The sequence below is a fragment of the Pan paniscus genome, chromosome 16 (genome assembly GCF_029289425.2).
Source record: "Pan paniscus chromosome 16, NHGRI_mPanPan1-v2.0_pri, whole genome shotgun sequence".
In the NCBI taxonomy this organism is placed as follows: domain Eukaryota; kingdom Metazoa; phylum Chordata; class Mammalia; order Primates; family Hominidae; genus Pan; species Pan paniscus.
The window spans coordinates 45,302,380-45,322,528 of NC_073265.2; the positions used below are offsets into that span (position 1 = coordinate 45,302,380).

At 41.7% G+C, this 20,149-nt stretch overlaps 1 long non-coding RNA gene across 1 annotated transcript in view; it reads left to right on the forward strand.

Moving 5' to 3' along the window:
* The window catches only part of LOC117976030 (uncharacterized), a 91,215-nt gene that overhangs the window by 44,130 nt on the left and 26,936 nt on the right, over positions 1–20,149 (forward strand). The window lies entirely within an intron of this gene.

Here is a 20,149-nt window from a genome sequence, read left to right on the forward strand (position 1 = left end):
GCCTGAAGTTTTTATTTTATCAGATTACATTTATTAACAAATTATACATGTGCATTAAAATATAAAAGTTTACACACAGTTATTTCTGAAGAGTGAATTACATATTTGCAGTCTGTTTTCAACCATTATCATATATTTCTCTTTTTTGAAAAAATGAAAAGGCTGTACAGGCTGAAAATGCAGAGAAAAAATGAAAACTGGCTTTCAGATGGCTTCTGAGTGCCAATAGGGACTTCCATCCTAAACCTGGTTTTATTTCTGTGGCTGACAACAGCAAAGTGTGTACTTAGAGACAATATGGTCATTGTATTAGTTTGTTCTCACACTGCTAAAAAGAACTACTTGAGGCTGGGTAATTTATGAAGAAAAGAGAGTAACTTGACTAACCATTCCACAGGCTATACAGGAAGCATGGCTAGGGAGGCCTCAGGAAACTTACAGTCATGGCGGAAGCAGGCACATCTTCACATGGTGGAACAGAGAGAGAAAGTGCTAAGGTGGAAGTGCTACACACTTTTAAACATCCAGATCTCGTGAGAACTCACTGACTGTCATGAGAACAGTAAGGGGGAAATCCACCTCCATGATCCAGTCACCTCCCACCTTCCCCCAACACTGGGGATTACAATTCATCATGAGATTTTGGTGGTGACATAGAGCCAAACCATATCACTCATCTTAGCTCAAGTCAAAAACACTGGCTTGGCTAAATAATTCATTATGGTTCCCTTCACCATGAATTTATGTTCTGCAGAAAGAAATAATGAAATGGAATATGTGCATCATCTTGTATTTTAGAAACAAAATGTTTAGGCAATCATTTCTAAATTCATACATTAAAAAAGTGTGTGCATACTTGAAGAGTTAAACTTTGTAGAAAGTATCTCGTAGGTGAACTGGCTTCAGTGGGCTTTATTGAAAATCATGATTTAGAGTTTTACCACATAGTAGAGTTCACTAAAAAATATTACAGCTCTCCAGGCCTGGTGGCTCATGCCTATAATTCCAGCACTTTGCAGGCTGAGGCAGGAGGATTGCTTAAGAACAGGAGTTCAAGGCTGCAGTGAGCTGTAATCATGCCACTGCACTCCAGCCCTGTCTCAAAAAGTAATTACAACTCAATAAAACTGGTGTGTGTGTGTGTGTGTGTGTGTGTGTGTGTGTGTGTGTGTGTGTATCATTGATTATAAGTCTGATATTTCTCTCTCCCTTCCTTCCTTGCTGTCTCCACCCTTGTAAACAAAACAAAACAAAAAAACTCCAACCAGTTTTCCCGGGGTCAGTCTACTGAAGAGCTGATTTCTACATATTGCATAAACTATACTATTCATGAATTTTAAAAAATAACTTAAACTCTCAGGTGATATCATCATTTTCTTTGTTATTTCTTTCTATTGCATACCACCTTCAGAATGATAAAGAGACTGAGGCTCTAGTCACAATTATATTCAGCTGTCAGGAATGATTAACTATCTTCCTTCTCCCCATGAAGTGCATGAGAATGCAACCATGCAAGTTAGGCTGATAGTGTCCCCCATCAGATGCTATGGCTCCTCTTGCCTCAGAAGAGAAAAACAGCATGGTTTTGTACTAGGTTATGGAATGAAGTCTGGGATGAATTTTCTGGTTTGTCTGGGGTCAGTCTTCTAGCAAGACTTACTTTAATTTTAAATTTTTTTAATTTAATTTTTTTTGAGACAGTCTCAGTCTGTTGGCCAGGCTGGAGTGCAGTGGCACTATCATGGCTCACTGCAGTCCTGACCTCCCAAGCTCAAGTGATCCTCCCACCTCAGCCTCCTGAATAGCCAGGACCACAGGCATGTGCCACCACGCCTAGCTAATTTTTAAAAAAATCTCTTTGGTAGAGATAGGGTTTCACCATTTTGCCCAGTATGGTCTCGAACTCCTGGGCTCAGGCCATCCACCTGCCTCATTATCTCAAAGTGCTGGGATTACAGGCATGAGTCACCGTGCCTGGCGAGCAAGACTTACTTTGCTTCAAGTTTTGTTTCCAGAACATTTAGATACCAATTCTCAATATAGAATTCTAACTACAAAAGTCACAAGTTATAAGGCATTTTTGAAGCAGTCACTGTTCATGTCCATCTGTGTCTTTCTTTCCCTCCATTAGCATGGATAATTTGGAGTTAACTGTAGAGCAAATACTTAGGAAATTAATCCCACATGATTTTCAGGTTCAAGGTGAGAAAAAAAGGAGAAAGTACAGTTCTTGTACCTTGACACACTTTATTCCATCTGCAGAAGTGGCTGCAGCTCACATGTGTGACTCACGTTGGAACAGCGGGCTCACATAATAGCATCACGTGCTGGCAAAGTGTTCAGACGACAAGCCAGTTACCTCATTCGGCTGATGCAATCCTGGAATTTCCTGAATTGAAATACAGTTTAGGACCAGAAGGGAGAGACCCTGGGCTGTTTGATTAGGGCATCACCTTTAGCTAATTCTAACCACCCCCACCTTTTTTTTCCCATTTGTCTATTTCCTTCTTTCCTTAGGTGTGAGGTAATAATACTAATTGGTAACAGTTACACTGTGCCATGCACTCATCTAAGAGTTTTACTCTAAATTGTCACAACAATCCTAGGAGGCAGGCATCCCATTTTTTTCAGATAAGGCAACTGAGGTGCAAAAATCCCATGTCATTGCTTTAGGTCACACAGGAGAAAATGTAAGGCTCTTCTCTTTGAGATGTATACCTGAGGATCTTTGCTTTTAGTGATCAGATTGTGTGTAAGTTTTCCAGGGAGTCCCACTCGTGGAAAGCCCACGACTGCCGTGAGCTGTGACTGAAGATGTTGCCACCTCAGTGTGGTCAATGGCTCTGTCATCCAGTTTTAACCTCCATATCAGAACTTTCTTTAAATTATATGTAGAATTTTTTATTTTTCTACTATTGTTTCAGATTTTTCTTAGTATTTTAAGATGGTTTTTAGTGTTTTACCAGAAAAGGGTCACCACTTAAGATTCCCCTACCCTTGCTTTTTAGGATTTAAGGAGTGGGATATAGTTATTTATTATTTAGTGTGTTAAGATTATTTTCAGATAATAGCAAATGGTCAAGTCTTAATCATTTTTATACCCCATTATTTTGTTCTGGATATAATACCAATATTTATATAAATAGACCAAAGTAGAAGGATTGCTTGAGGCCAGGAGTTCAAGATCAGCTTAGGCAACAACATAGCAAGACCCCATCTCTACAAAAAATTTAAAAAAATTAGCTGGGTGTGGTGATGCATGCCTATAGTCCCAGCTACTTGAGAGGCTGAGGTGGCAGGATCTCTTGAGCCAGGAGTTTGAGGCTGCAGTGAGCTCTGATTGTACTACTGCACTCCATCCTGGGCAGCAGATCAAGACCCTTTCTTTAAAGAAAAAAGAAACAGGCAAGGAATATATTAGCTTGATAATTATCTTTAGCTGTCACACAAAAAGTGAATACAGCCTTCACATTCTGACATCATATAGGAATGGAGAAAACTATAAATATGTAAAAATCTTTGAGACCATATTAATGATGGATTCCATTAAGCCCTGGACATTTTGGTGTAACAATTCCACCTGACAGCTACACCAATCCCAACCACACCATGAAGGGAAGAAACACAGATCCAGTACAGATTGATGGTTCAAACTTACTGCCTGGATGCAAGGTGCCCAGAACAGGCATTTCTAACTCCTTCTGGCCAGGGATGAAATGTGAGACCTTTTGTTACTTTTGAGACACAGAGTTCAACTCTTGCTCTCACATGTTCCTGCAATTGTAGAATATTTTAAAGATTAAAGTCATGGTTCTTTAACATCACCTGTAGTTCAGGGGCCCAGACCTGTCCTGTTAAATCCCCTGACACAAGGCAAGTGCTGCTTCAAGATTCCTTTCTTATCTGTCAAGGTAAACAAAACAAAACAAAACAAAACCAGACTTGTCACGCCAAGCTCATGGAGGATAGACAGAACTCTATAGACAAATTAAAAGTCTATTTATAATCACAGATATGAAATGAACTCAACACAATTGATGCTTTATTGCTTATTTGAAGATAAATTCCTATTTCTCCCACCTCTCCCTCTACCCAGTACATTTTAAATGTAATCAGTAGACTTAACAATTTAAGAGTACCCATAAATGAGGATACTAATAGGAATTAGCTGATTCGTCCCACAGAATCCTGAAAATGCTCATGAATTGGAAGTGCCAAGTATCTCAGAAGGTAGGGTTGTGTGTGTCAGTGTGTGTGTGTGTGTGTGTCTCTGTGTTTGTGTGTATGTGTGTTAAATGCACCTGATAGCAATAATTTACGCATACCCTGAGAATGACCCTGTATAGCAGGTGCACCTGAATGCGGTTCAGAGTTCCAAGCTAAGGAATGTGGGAGAGGACAACGCAGAGATTCATTCCTTATCTATAAGGAACATCTAGGCCCCATCCTGTCCTGTGGAATGTGGGCTGTACAGAGTATTGAGGCCATTTGTTTTGGGTTAAATGCAAGTTTCCAGGTGGAGCTTATTAGGGGGCAGGGGCTAAGTGAAAATGCTGTAAAAACTGCATGCTTTTTGCAAGTGGTTGTGATTCTTCTGCTCAGCCTACTGCCCCTGGGTCGTGGGGTTCTCCTGTTCTGCCCACCACCACTGGGCTTTCCCCTGTGTTTAGCCCCCAGTACAACCCCATGTCTTGTTTGCTGGCTCTGGGTCTCTTCTTTGGCCTCTTGAACCCATTGGAGTCTATAAAGGTTTGGCGCAACAGTGTGTAAAAAGCAAAGTCGGGGGACTGTTTGAAAGCCTGTATAAGCAACAGTTAGATTCCCAGGTTACCATCCACACTGTAAGTAGTCAGGTCCCACCTCTTCCCAGTACTGGTAGTGGAGGAGATACTTTGAAACTGAACTAGGAATAGAGAAGAGTGAAGATGAGATGACCCATTTGAAACAAAGTCAGTGATCTGCATTTGAAATTGTAAAGCCTTTTTCAAGTTCCCCTACTGAATTTCAGAATAACAATAACCAATCATACAACCACAAGCAGGATGTGGGGAGATGAACCACCTCAGAAAAAATACAGCGTCTCTCTAGAGACATTTGACGCAAGAAAATAGGGTCTGGAGGTAGGGAACCTAAGGCCAATTCCCACTGACTTCCTAGAACTGTATCAAAAGGAAAACCCCGACTTTCCACATCTAAGTAACAAAGAGACCACAGGCTACTCCCTTTGCAAACCACCCCCTCTTTCCTGCATGGCAGATGGAAAATTGAAAATACCCCTGATTGGTTGTTTTCCACAATCAGACTGATTGCTAGCCAAGTCTTCATTTGCATAGAAGTATAACTTTGTAACTTTACTTTAGCCTGTGAGTGGTTGTTTTCCACAACCAATCAGATGTTTGCATAGAGTGTAACCATTTAACTTCACTTCAGCCTTTGATTGATTGCTTTCTGCAACCAATCAGACTGATGTGGGCCACTACTTCATTTGCATGAGGTATACACCAAGTGGCCAATGGAAAACCTCTAGAGAATATTTAAACCCAGAAAATTATGTAACTAGGCTCTTCAGCTCCTGTGCTTGGGACGCTCCATTTCTGTGGAGTGTACTTTCGTTTTCAGTAAATCTCTGGTTTTGCTGCTTCATTCTTTTCTTGCTTTGTTTGTGCATTGTGTCCAATTCTTTGTTGAAGATGCCAAGAACCTGGACACCCTCCACCAGTAACACATTGACCTTTGGGGCTACATGAAGAAAAAGCCAGCTGGCCACCTGATTTCCCTGGAGTGTACTATTCATTCACACTTCTTGATTTAGATGTAAATATATATACAGTCATAGCAATGAAAAACACTGAAAATGAATTTAACAAAATTTATGAAAAAACTTCATTGGAAGGATGGATTGGGGAAGCTAAGGGAGTGTAACTCCTCTGCCATGATAATAGATAACTTGGATAATTTCTAAAATTGGTGAATAGATAGCAAAGTTGCATATTTAGAAATATGAGGGTAAATGCTAGAACATGACAAAATTGAAAATAGTTACCTCTAAGGAGCAGAACAAGAAGATGAAGAAAGCAGAGGAATACTGTGTTTTATTACATACTTTTGATGGTTATATGGGTTTTTAAAACATATGGATGAGTTATTACTTTGAAAGTGACGTGATAGTAGTACGTTAGATTATTGACTTTTCAATTAATACTTTAGAGGTTACATACTTTAAACATGTCATAAATAACTCTGTTCCCTTCCAAAAGGAACCATATTGTCTTCTTTCAGGATGCTTCCTGAAAGTTAACTCTTTCAGGGAAAACAAAGAGATTTCCAGGGAGGAAATTCCAGGAAGACATTAGAACCCCAGAAGGGAAGTGGGAAGGCTGTCTTTCAGTAGACGCATCACTCTCTGTATATGAGCTGGGATACCTTTGCAGTAAATGGCTATTACCTTTCTAGAAATTGAAAAGCAAGTGCTTCGTTATTTAAGAATGTTGTTGAGATGTATTCTGAGGAGATAAACTGTGGAATACCCCACAAACAAAAAATAACTTCCTCATTAATTATGCACGGTGAAAAGACTCTTTAAACCTATTTTTAAAACAAATTATCTGTTCATCAACATTAGTTAATGCCCCTGGCAGAAATCAAGACCAGTTACAGATATTAAATAGAGAAAATCTGCCTGGTCAGGAGATATAGGTCAGGCTTAATTATCTGATTATTCAGTAGAAAGAGTAATATGGATTATTTAAAGACTCCTTTGAGGCAATACGGAGTTCTCTCTAGAGTCTTCTTCTAAAGAAGTAACTAAATATTATGACCAAAGTGGAGATCTGAAGAAACAAGCTGCTAAGCAAAGAAAGTCTTAAAGGTATTCCACTTCCTCATAAATTTACCAAAACAAGTTTTAGTTCAATGACTAATACATTCTTGTCTTTCCCTATAAAAGTGATCTCCCAGTTCAAGTAGTGATTCTCTTTAATGAGATCCAGACTATAAACGATCTTAAACCAGAAGAAATAACTAAATGTCATGAGGAAATCTCCAAGTCTAGCAATTTTGATAAAGCCTTGAAACCGTGACTTTGTCTAACATCCATCTTTCCACATTGGCTCTGTAAGACCTAACAGTAGGGAAGTGGCTCATCAAATATGTTGAAAGTCATGACAGTATTCCTGAAGAAATATAACAGGTAAAAACAAAACTGTATCATCAGCAATAATTTCAAAGCAAAACAATGCGTCAGCTTGTCTCTAAAAGTGTTCTGGGATAGTATTTAGAGATTTTGACCTTACATTTTTTATCTCTTAAAATTATACTCTAGTTGTTTATGTATTGGATAATGGCATTTGCTATTGAGGGCAGACACTGTCTACAAAGAAATAATTTAATGGAAAGGCTTGTTTTAGTCCCTTTTCTACTGCTATAATAGAAAACCACAAACTGAGTAGCTTATAATAAACATAAATTTACAGGCATGACCTTGAAGATATTCCAGGTATCTGGAATATCCAGATATTTGTATATATCCAGACTGCTACAATAAAGTGACTATCACAATAAAGTGAGTCACATGTATTTTTTGATTCCCTAGTGTATGTAAAAGTTATGTTTACACTATACTATATTCTATTAAACGTGCAATAGCATTTTGTCCTAAAAAAGTACATATCTTAATTTTAAAATATTGCTAAAAAATGCTGATGATCACCTAAACCTTCAACAAGATGTAATCTTTTTGTGGGTGGAGGGTCTTGCCTTGACATTGATGGCCGCTGATGGGTCATGGTTACCGAAGCATGGGGTGTCTGGGCAATTTTTAAAAATAAGACAACGGTGAACTTTGCCACATCAATTGACTCTTTTTATGAATATTTCTCTGTAGCATGTGATGCGGTTTGAAAGCATTTTCCCCACAGTAGAAAATTTTTCAAAATTGGAGTCAATCCTCTCAAATCATGCCCTGCTTGATCAACTAAGTTTACGGAATAATCTAAATCCTTTGTTGTCAGTTCAGCAATGTTCATAGCATCTTCACCAGGAGTAGCTTTCATCTCAAGAAACCACTTTTTTTGTCCTTCTGTAAGAAGCAACTCATCTGTTTAAGTTTTATTATGTAATTGGAATAATTAAGTTACATCTTCAGGCTCCACTTCTAATTCTAGTTCTCTTGCTATTTCTATCACATCTGCAATTATTTTCTTTACTGCAGACTTGAACCTTTCAAAGTCATCCATGATGGTTGAGATCCACTTCCTCCAAGCTCCTGTTAATGTTGAAATTTTAATGTCCTCTCTATGAATCACAAATGTTCTTAATGGCATCTAGAATGGCAAATCTTTCTCGGCAGATTTTCAATTTACGTACATTTCCCAGATCCATCAGAGGAATCACTATCTATGGCAGCTATAGCCTTGTGAAATGTATTTCTTAAATAGTAAGACTTGAAAGTTAAAATTACTCCTTGATCCATGGGCTGCAAGATGGATCTTGTCTCAGCAGGCATGAAAACAACATGAATCTCCTTGTATGTCTCCATCAGACCACTTGGATGACCAGGTACATTGTCAGTGAGCAGTAATATTTTGAATATAATCTTTTTTTTTTCTGAGCAGTAGATCACAACAGTGGGCTTAAAATATTCAGTAAACTATGCTGTAAACAGTTATGCTGTCATCCAGTCTTTGTTGTTTTATTTATAGGGTGCAGGCAGAGTAGATTTAGCATAATTCTTAAGGGCTCTAGGGTTTTCAGAATGGTAAATGAGCATGGGCTTCAACTTAAAGTCAACAACTGCATTAGCCCCTAGCAAGAGGGTCACCCTGTCCTTTGAAGTTTTGAAGCCAGGCATTGACTTCTCCTCTCTAGCTATGAAAGTCCAAATGGCATCTTCTTCCAAGAGAAGGCTGTTTTGTATACATTGAAAATCTGTGGTTTAGTGTGGCTACTTTCATCAATGATTTTAGCTAGATATTCAGGATAATTTGCTGCAGCCTCTACATCACCACCTGCCACTTCACCTTGCACTTTTATGCTATGGAGATGGCTTCTTTACTTAAACCTCATAAACCAACCTCTGCTGGCTTAAACTTTTCTTCCACAGCTTCCTCACTGCTCTGAGGCTTCATAGAATTGAAGAGAGTTTAAACCAAATCAGAGGATCACAGTTTAGCTTTATAAAAGGTAACCATAGAGAAGGGAACAATACAGACTATGACTCATGGGCAGTTCCCCCATGTCCCTTCCAGGCAGGAAAACCAAAGAAACTTTTACCAAGCTGGGAGAGAGGAATGAGAGAAAGAGTAAGAGGAGAGCAAGAGCTAATGTGCAGCCTGGTCCCAGGCTCCTGTAGTCAAACCCCTGGTAGGGGAACAGGTTGATGGAGCTTGGTTCAGTCATCAGAGCAGAAGGAGTCTATGCCCCACTTTCCACGCTGAACGGTAGGAGGGAACCCCGTGCACAGTGTCCCATGCCATGACGGGTAGCCTCAATAGAGTAGAAGTGGTGCCATAATATATTTGGTAGATGAAGAGAGCTTGAGTTATGCCCCACTGGTCTTCCATAACCTGAAAGACACCTATGAGTTCCTGAGTCAGCCTCAAGTTGGGAGAAAAAACAGGGTGCACAGACCCGTTGTGCTACCTGGAGGCAGATGAAGAATAGCTGGTGGAAGAAGAAATAAAGGAATGTGGAATACTATATTGAAGCCTTTGTTCTTGGACCCTGAATAGTTCAAAGAACTAAACCTCTTTTGAGAGAGATACAGACACAAAGCATCAAGCAAAGTCATAAAGTAACTCAGGCCATAAGTGTGGAGGCTTAAGGGACATTTGGAAAGACTGAGTTTTGGAGAAAGACAAGATTTTATAGCTAGGCTTGAAAGAGAACACATTGTTAGTGATGCAGAAGCTGAAGCTAACTTGGGAGATATGGGCAGAGAGGAAACGAGGAGAGGACCACACCAGCCTGAGAGGGCCTCAGCGCAGGATGTGTCCATAGCCAGCCAAGGAGGGTTCTGTCTCTAGCAGAGAGGAGAGGAGATTTCAGTTTAGGAATCAGCCTACACTTTTTTTTTGCTCTTAAAGATAGCTGCTTACCCCTGTTGATGTAAATCAAGGGCCACCACGCACACTGCACACTATGTACAACCCTGTGAGGGAGTGATGCATGCACAGGCTAGGATAAAAATGATGCCCCTAGGGCTGTAAGATGTACTCTTCCTGCACAACTCTGCCTGGGGGCCTTGCCTAATGCATGCCTTGAACTCATCCCCCATCAAGGGAAGCTCTGTCTGCATCACGACTGAAGCTTCCTGAGGGTAGGGTCAGCAGGAGAATGAAGGAAAGCCACCGATGAAGGGATGTGAGAATTTTACTGAAGGCCAAGGCCCCATAGGTAACCCTAAAGGGATTGCAAAGAGATATATTCTACACAGAGGCCTTCTTGGAAGTGGGGACATCTAGATCAGAATAAACATCTCTGTGGGGATCACACGTCCCCATAAAGGAAAATACATGAATTTGGAATTTTGGATAACTTGGAAAGTTTAAACCAAGTTATCAAGTTATCTTTCCCAAAATGATATTTGTTGCCCAGTGATTGTTTACCCATTAGAATGGCATTCTTTGGCTGGGTGCAGTGGCTCACGCCTATAATCCCAGCACTTTGGGAGGCTGAGGCTGGTGGATCATTAGGTCAAGAGATCAAGGCCATCCTGGCCAACATGGTGAAAACTCCGTCTCTACTAAAAATACAAAAATTAGATGGGCGTGGTGGCATGTGCCTGTAGTCCCAGCTACTCAGGAGACTGAGGCAGGAGAATCGCTTGAACCCGGGAGGTGGAGGTTGCAGTGAGCCGAGATCGCACTACTGCACTCTAGCCTGGCGACAGACAAGACTCAGTCTCAAAAAAAAAAAAAAAAAAAAAAAGAATGGCATTCTTTGCTTCAGGGAAAGGCTGATTCAGCCTGTAACAAAGAAGGCAATTGAAGGGCTGAAAAACTGTGCGTGCATGCGTGTGTGTGTGAGTGATCTCTGTGTGCATGTGTGTGTGTGTGTGGTCTGTGTGTTTAAACTCAGAGCAGGCATTCTTGCCCGAAACCCTGCACATGCAATAGGTTTGAAGTCAGATGCAAAGAAATATAAGTTTATTTGTCGATAAAAATAGCCCCTAATTTCTACAAATGGTAGAAACATTTCATTCTGCCCCATGAAGATAAAAAACATCCAGTTTAAAACCTCATTTCTTTTGGAAAAATAACCAATTCAGAATTCAAATTTAATTAATTCGAAGTCAAACTCGATGCTTAGGCTTTAAAAAATCTCCTTTTCCCTTTGCCCCAGAGGTATGCTGTGAGTGCAGATGGCAGGTGGCATGTATCCAGCACTGCAATGTGGAGAGGAGGGCCTGAGCCTCTGTGACCTCCACTCCTTGCTGGCCTCAGCCAAGGTGTCTGTCTCTCCTGTGTGCACCACTGGCTACTGCTCCTGCCAGCCTGTGCTGTAAAGGCCTGTGGTGCTTGTGCTGAACTCCTGCTCAAGGTGTCTGCCCTCCTTAACTGGAATCCAGTCCTCGGGGCCGTGGCCCTCTCAGAGGCTGTGCCTCCTGCACAGAGGCATGTGGCCTCTGGAGCTCACCCATGATACACACGACACCAGAATCCACATGGAAAACCACTCTCCTAGAGTGCTGCTCTACTTCATTCCCATGTCAGTGTGGGGCATTGTTTAAGGCAGGGTCCTTCAAAATTTCCAGATGGAAATGGTACATCACCCCCCAGAACCGTCCCCAGCCCTAACCTCTAGAGGAATAGCCAAAGTCAGATTCTCCCTCCCTACCCAGCCCCATTCACAGAGTTGGAGAGCCCTGTCCTCCTCAGACTCTCTCCAAACGAGAAAGGGTTTTTATTGCCTTTTTTTCTGTGACAGCAAGTGGCCATGACCTCATGTTCTCTACTCTATGGTTTACATTAAAAATTCTTAACTTAGCCCTCTATGCTTTGGATCTAGATATTTAAAAGCAATGTTTCGTAAGTGAAAGACAGAACAAAACCCTGTTCCATCTCAGTTGGCTGGCCTTTGTCATCGGTGTGCAGGTCATCAGCCTGTTCTCCAGTCCATCCCTACCCTGCCCCTGCCCAGCATTCTTGTCTGGGGACCCTGATGCTTGCAAACCCCATGGCAACTGGCTCTGGCTGGGATGGCCACTGGGAGATGCTAGCAGGAGATAAAGACGGGGGTGGCAAAGGAGAAGGCTGGGTATTTCCCTCTACCTCAGTGATAACTCTGCAGGAACTGACCCTGTGGATGCAACTTCCCTGTAGTTACACCATCTGCTCCCTTGTCTCTCCAGTCTTGGGGGTGGTGGTAATCTCTGGGTGACTTTGCCATCCACTCTTTGGTTTCTTACCTCCTCCATTTCCTTTTTATCCAGTTACCTATGTAATTTTTCTCTAAGTTCTTAGAGTGGTTTCTATTTTCCTGGTTATACTCTGATGATGTATCTAGCTTCCAAGACTCTTGATGCTTTTTTTTTTTTTTTTGAGATGGAGTCTCACTCTGTCACCCAGGCTGGAGTGCGATGTCATGATCTCGGCTCATTGCAACCTCTGCCTCCTGGGTCCAAGCGATTCTCTGGCCTCAGCCTGAGTAGCTAGGACTACAGGTGCACACCACCATGCCTGGCTAATTTTTGTATTTTTAGTAGAGACGGGATTCGCCGTGTTGGCCGGGCTGGTCTTGAACTCCTGACCTCAGGTGATCCACCTGCCTCGGCCTCCCAAAGTGCTGGGATAACAGGCATGAGCCACCGTGCAGGGCCACAAATACTCTTGCTTCTGAAATGGGCTTCAGGAGTTCAACAGTGACCCTTTGTATTCCTGCTATAAAAATCCTAACTCTTCTTAAGACAAGGGATGCTAAATTAGGGGAAAAGTCATGACCAAAGAAGTACAAAAATAAAAAAGCATATTAATATATTTCAAACAATTTCACCACCAGAGCATCCACAGCACTGTATTGTTACGTGAATAGACATTTTTGCTGCCCAGAATATACGCCCTATATGCTCACAGGGCAGAGTTCTCAGATGTTCCTGTACTCATGTGATCTTTCTTTGATCCTACACCATGTCTCTTACCTCTTACTTTTAGCAGATTATATCCCATTCAATAGCATCCAAAAATCTTCTGCTAACTTTTTGGAGAGCTCAGGTTAATGAAGTAATGGTGTGCATGTTCAGTTGTAACAAACCAGATTTTACACACTAACCAAAATGTGGATTCAGTAAAGAGTTTTAGAATATCAGTGTGTAATGACTGGTAATGGCTGGTTCAACAAATATACTAAAGTTTGAAGATCCAAATGAGTCCACACAGAGGTCACACAAATCAATTGTCTGTTAGGCCAGACAGGTAATGTACATGGTGAAGGTAGGTCCTATGTGTTACAAAGGGAGCAGAGGGACTGTGAAATCCAGAGAGGATGTGTGTGATCTCATAGGGAGATTCTCCACCCAGTGTCAGGTGATTCTAGCATCTGAGAATGGGGACCCATTATGATGCAATTTTTGAATTTTTAAAGAGAAGCCAGAAATCTAGACTGTATGTGAAAATCTCATGACTTGTAAAATAATATCAATTAACTAAAATTTTTTTTAAAACATTGTGCAAATTTAATAAAATCTGTCTTGAGCTACATAGGACCCCAAGTCACCAACTTGCAATCTCTATCCTAATTTGACATTTTACATTGCAGCAGTATACATGATATGCTCAAATAAGGCTGCCTTAACATTATAAAACTTGCTGACTGATGTTTTAGACTTACCTTCATAATATGGCATAGTTTTTGGAAGATTCTCATTAGTATGAAATCTATATCCTCTTTTCATGGTGGGCCAAATTTGTAAAAATAGCCAAAAATAACAATAACATGTATACCTTTTATAATCAGAAAAAATTTAGCCCACCATTAAAGGAGGATATGAAAGCTAAATTTGGTAGGCCAAATTTTTTATCCAGAAAAGTATTCCAGTAACTTCCCATTTCTCTTGGCTCCCAAGCTACATGTATCTAGCACAATGCTAGAGATTCAAAAACATACTAAAAAAATCCCTGACTTCAAGAAATTCCCATTCTACTCCTTCCAATAGGTAGAAGGCCTATGACTGTGGCAGCAGGGCATTCCAACTGCTTGAGGGAGGGAATGTGGAGGAGCCTGGTTCATTTATTTAAAGCAATATAGCCCAGTACTACATCTCAGATCTTATCTCTGCCAAGAAAGCTGCACTGTCATGCTTTTCTGCCTGTGTGTTTGTGCATTACTCTCCACTTCAGCCTATTGAAACATCACTTTAACTTCAAAACTCAAATACACCATATCCAAAACTCTGCTAACTTTTTGGAGTTATTCTTTAAATTTCCATAGAACATTTTATTTGTATTTTGACATTTATATTCTGCTTCGAAATACAGATTCTTCCATTCTTGTCTTATCCTTCATAGACCATAAAGCCACTTCAGGTATCGTCTACATATGGTATTACAGCACTGGCAGGGCCTAGCAGACAAAGTGGGCACTCTTAAGATTTGTTTTGAGTTGCTTAGAAGATGCATTCTCCATCTAGTGGTAAAACTGAAAAACTGCATGTAACTTTTGCCTTCTCTAACACAATTATGATATAAAACTGGAAATAATACCAAATAATTTTTTAAAAATAGTACCTCATTGATACTACAGATTGTTCAAGTCTTAATCTATTTTGATAAAACTGTGAAAAAGTAACTATGTTACTTTTCAAGCTGACATAAATCTTTCTTACAGCATATTTGATTAAAACACTTTATCTAAGCTGGGAGTGGTGGTGCCTGCCTGTAGTCCCAGCTCCTCAAGAGACTGAAGTGGGAGGATCACTTGAGCCCAGGAGTTCAAGGCTGCAATGTGTAGTCATCATGCCTGTGAATAGCCACTGTGCTCCAGCCTGGGTAACAAAGTGAGATCCCTTCTCTAAAACAAACAAACAAAACTTTGTCCAAGAAATTTCTCTAGATCAGGAGTCCCCAAACTCTGGGCCGTGGACCAGTTCTGGTTCATGGCCTGTTAGGAACTGGGTGGCACAGCAGGAGGTGAGCTGCGAGTGAGCATTACCACCTGAGCTCTGTCTCCTGTCAGATCAGCAGCAGCATTAGATTCTCATAGGAGCACAAACCCTATTGTGAACTGCACATGTGAGGGATCTAGGTTGCATGCTCCTTATGAGAACCTAATTAATGACTGATGATCTGAGGTGGAACAGTTTCATTTTGAAACTCCATCACCACCCGCAAATGGTGGAAAAATTATCTTCTAAAAAACCAGTCTCTAGTGCCAAAAAGATTGGGGACTGCAGCTCTAGATGATAAAAGGTGAGAAACACAATCACAAGGTTCCTTTAAAGAGGTAAGTTTACTTTTTATATCAAGTGTAGACATGGATTTGTCACTACTGATTTCTTTTTCTTTTTTTTGAGACAGAGGTTCATTCTTGTTGCCCAGGCTGGAGTGCAGTGGCGCAATCTCGGCTCACTGCAACCTCTGCCTCCCAGGTTTAAGTGATTCTCCTGCCTCAGCCTCCCAAGTAGCTGGGATTACAGGTGTGCACCACCACACATGGCTAATTTTGTATTTTTAGTAGAGACGGGGTTTCACCATGTTGGTCAGGCTGGTCTCAAACTCCTGACCTCAAGTGATCCACTCTCCTCGGCCTCCCAAAGTGCTGGGATTACAGATGTGAGCCACTGCGCCTGGCCTATCACCACTTATTTCTAACTCATGACTAAAGGTAGATATTCTCAGACTCTTCTAGTTCAGCAAACTTGTATTTGTGGAATTCATGAACTAAAGGATTCTCTACAATATCTGGTTCTTAGTAGAATTCGAGCTATTAATCACTCAAGGTTAATTCCAGAGAAGTTAAGTCTAATTCTAAAAAATGTACATTTTTACAGCAGTGTTTACAGTAGGATTGGCAGTAGCTTGGGGCCTGCCCAGGAATCTAGGGGTCTTACCTGACTGATCTTCATGCATTTGCAGCTTTCGTATTCCAGTTCCTCCTTACTCTCCATTTCCCAGGTTTAACAGGATTTCAGGGGAAAACAGTTCTTACCAGCAATGGTGTCTACCCTGGTTAGTTGGAGACCTAGCTTTAGCAATGGTATTTTTTTTTTTTTTTTTTTTTGAGACGGAGTCTCGCTCTGTCCCCCAGGTTGGAGTGCAGTGGCGCGATCTCGGCTCACTGCAAGCTCTGCTTCCTGGGTTCACGGCATTCTCCTGCCTCAGCCTCCCGAGTAGCTGGGACTACAGGTGCTCGCCACCACGCCTGGCTAATTTTTTTGTATTTTTAGTAGAGATGGGGTTTCACCGTGTTAGCCAGGATGGTCTCGATCCCCTGACCTTGTGATCCGTCTGCCTCAGCCTCCCAAAGTGCTGGGATTACAGGCGTGAGCCACCGTGCCCAGCCAAGCATTGGTATTTTTTTAAAACTGGCTTCCTAAAAAAAGAAAAAGAAAAATTAAGGTAGTTTTGACATTCAGGCTGAAATAAAATGATGATACAGTGCTGTCATGAGCTGAATTTTTAAATGTCATGTATTATGTAGACCAGCTATCCCCAACCTTTTTGGCATCAGGGACCAGTTTTGTGGAAGACAATTTTTCCATGAACAGGGATGGGGGTAAGGGGTGGGAGGGGTGGAGGTTGGAGGAGGGGTGGTAGTGGTGAATGATTTGGGATAAAACTGTTCTACCTCAGATCATCAGGCATTACTTAGATTTTCATGAGGAGCGCGCAACCTAGATCCCTCGCATATGCAGTTCACAATAGGGTTCACGGTCCTATGAAAATCTGATGCCTCAGCTGATCCTCACAGGAGGCGGAGCTCGGGCAGGTAATACTCGGTTGCCCGCTGTTCACCTCCTGCTGTGTGGCCAGGTCCCTAACAGGCCACTGACTAGTACTGGTCCACAACCCAGGAGGTGGGGACCCCTGATGCAGACAATCATTCTAGTTTTGTTCTGTGTAGCTCTTATATTCTTAAGCAAAAAATGTCTGGCATTAACTACAGTTATTGTGGTACAGTTTGCCCATGGGTGATAGATTGAAAAACATGGCCACCATATTTTTCAGTTCTTCTCATCAACAGGTAGAGAAACTACTCAGTTTTCTACTAGTTCTCTTGAACCTGGGTTGACCATTTGACTTGCTTTGACCAATAGAATGTGGCAGAAGTGACAATGTACAAGTTCTAGACACTCAGCTTCATGGTGCTTAAGGGCCCCTAAGGTCACTATGTAAGGAAACTGGTCTAGTCTACTGAAGACAAGACAGCATGGGGGAGAGAACCAAGATGCTATAGCTGATAGCTGGTGCCAACTCCCAGCCCTGTGAGTGAAGCTGTTTGGGTCTTCCAGCCCAGCTTAATGCAGCCAACTAAGTGAGCCCAGGCAAGCCCAGCAGAGGAACTGTCCAGCTAACCTGTAGAGCATGGGAAGTAAGATATTAGTCAAAGCTAAGCCATGGGGCCAGCCCAAATTCAAGGGAAAGGGAGATGGCCTGTATCCTTTGATATGTGGAACTCAACAGAATTTGCAGTAATTTCCATCCGTCATAGTATCTATGTTTATTTATCTATTGCTTTGTAACTAGCTATCCCAAAGGTTAGTGATTTAAAACAACCACCACCTATCTATCCACAATTCTGCAATTTGTGTTTGCTGGACTTAGGACAGTTCACTGCCTGCAGCTGGGAATTCAAGATAGTTTTACACATATGTCTGGTGTCTCACTGTGATGCCTGGGACATCTGGGGCTTGGCATCTTTCTCTCTGCACGTGCTCTATCCATCTGGGTAGCTGAACCTGTTTCCATGGTGGCTTGGGGTCTCCAAGAGGGCAAACGTGGAAGCTGCCTGGTCTTTTAAGGCCTAGACCCAGAATCTGCACAGTGTCACTTCTGCTGCATTCTGTTTGTCAAAACAAGTCACAAAGCCAGCCCAGATTCAAGAGGAGAGGAAATCAATTTCATGTCACAATGAGGGAGATAGAAAAGATTTTATGCTCATCTTTAATCTACCATAGTTTATTCTTTGGCCATTGATTGTTTGCATTTCTTCTGCATGTGAAATACATTCATATCCTCCCAAGAAGCCCCAGTTAGATCTCTCATTCAATATGGAAGCAGTTCAGTGTTCAGAATCTCACTATCTGTCTCAGGTCTAGATGTGAATTAGACTGCTTCAATGCAGCTTTTTCTCAATCTGGAAGTTTGTGAACTAATAATTCAAGTTATCTGCCACCATCACTGCCCTCCCCCAACCCCAGATATCATAGTGTGAAAGCGATGAGATAACTGTAAGAGATACTCCCATTCCCAAGGGGAGGAGATTGAAGGCACATGGCAGGCACAGATCCTTAGCAATTCTGAAATCCAGCCAGGCACACGTTGCCAGTCCCCACGACTCCAGAGGCAGGACTGTTTCCTGATGAAGGCCTGTTTCTGCTCCCTGCAAATGGTTACTTAATTCGCTGTTATTTGGCTGTTGGCTCCATCCTGAGACCGTTTCCCTTTTCCATGACAAATGGTTCATTTTTGCAGCTGAGTAATTCCTCAGTTGGCGTCTCACTCATGGTAAGTTGGGGATCCAGAGGTCTCTCTTCATTTTGAATTGCCTTTGTTCCTTTAGTCTGTGTACAACTTCTTTAAAGAAGTGGGTTTTCTATATATTAAATTATAGCCTATTCCATTAGACAAGTCACACACACATCTACACATCTCTTGGAGCAAGATCTCTATGCTTTGTGAGGTCTTATAACAGGTCTTACAGCCACACCCTCAATTTAATTTTGTAGACTAAGGTCACATTATGCCAGCAGGTTCCTGACACCATTTCTTACATTGAGAACCCCTGGGGAGAGAGTTTTATTTTCTGTCCCAGCAATCCATAGTCCAGAACTATTAACTCTAAATTCTCCTTGGAAATGGAATTGCTCTTCCTTTGGTTCATGTCTCCTTCCCATATTTTATCATAGGCAGCTAAAATAAACAAATTAGCCCCTTCGGCATTCAACTTGGAAATTTCCTTTAGCCAGATCAAGTTTTCTATCTTCCGTGTAGCTGTAGCCATCAGCTTCACTAATTGTTCCACTATCTTGAAACACAGATGACCATCTTTGCGGCCTCTAATAACAATTTCCGTGCTGGCTTGCCATGCTTCCATCCTTCCCCATGGCTCAGTCTCAGAATCACCTGTGTTAGGCCGGGCGTGGTGGCTCACGCCTGTAATCCCAGCACTTTGGGAGGCCGAGGCCGGCAGATCACGATGTCAGGAGATCGAGACCATCTTGGCTAACACGGTGAAACCCCATCTCTACTAAAAATACTAAAAATTAGCCAGGCGCGGTGGCGGGCGCCTGTAATCCCACCTACTCGGGAGGCTGAGGCAGGAGAATGGCATGAACCCGGGAGGCGGAGCTTGTAGTGAGCCGAGATAGCGTCACTGCAGTCCGGCCTGGGCGAAAGAGCGAGACTCCGTCTCTAAAAAAAAAAAAAAAAAATCACCTGTGTTAGGCTTCTGTTACAGCAGCACCCCACTTCCAAAGACTAATTTCTGTTTTAGTTTCAGTTTTTAGAAAAAAATCACCCCAAAATGTAATGGCTAAAAATAACTTTTTTTTTTTTCCTGAGACAGAGTCTCACTCAGTTGCCCAGGCTGGAGTGCAGTGGCATGATCTCGTCTCACTGCAACCTTGGGCTCCCAGGTTCAAGTGTTTCTCATGCCTCAGCCTCCTGAGTAGCTGGGATTACAGGCGTGTGCCACTTCGCCTGGCTAATTTTTGTGTTTTTTGTAGAGACGCGGTTTTGCCATGTTGGATAGGCTGGTCTCGAACTCCTGAGCTCAAAGCAATCTGCCTGCCTCGGCCTCCCAAAAGTGTTGGGATTAGAGGCATGAGCCACCGTGCCCAGCCCATGTTTTTAATGTATCATGAATGAACAAATAAATAAATGAATGAATGAAGTAACTAAATATTACTGTAAAGGAATTTATAAGTAAACACATTTACATTTACAGAAGCTATGTTTAAGTTTTAAGCAACTCTTGACTATTAATAACCAGGAAT